This window comes from Penaeus monodon, chromosome 15 (assembly GCF_015228065.2).
Source record: "Penaeus monodon isolate SGIC_2016 chromosome 15, NSTDA_Pmon_1, whole genome shotgun sequence".
Taxonomy (NCBI): Eukaryota; Metazoa; Arthropoda; class Malacostraca; order Decapoda; family Penaeidae; genus Penaeus; species Penaeus monodon.
The window spans coordinates 27765409-27765630 of NC_051400.1; the positions used below are offsets into that span (position 1 = coordinate 27765409).

The 222-nt window shown below is 32.0% G+C and overlaps 1 protein-coding gene across 1 annotated transcript in view; it reads left to right on the forward strand.

Annotated features, from left to right (window-relative positions):
- The window catches only part of LOC119581886 (ileal sodium/bile acid cotransporter-like), a 26095-nt gene that overhangs the window by 2711 nt on the left and 23162 nt on the right, over positions 1 to 222 (forward strand). The gene's annotated exons all lie outside the window — the stretch shown is intronic.

Consider the following 222-nt stretch of genomic DNA (forward strand, 5'->3'; position numbering starts at 1 on the left):
ATAACAACAATAATAATAAGCAAAAGAATACATAAGAAAAAAATTGAAGTAATCGATCTTTCTCAGTACAATGACCCAAATAATAATTAATTGCCAGTTCTGATTAATACTGTCAATTTCCAATTCTGACCAATACCGACTAACGGAAAACTGAGGAGTGGCACACTGCAGAGCTGTATGCCTCAATCAACCATAGAACTGATAAATGTATAATGTTAAAAG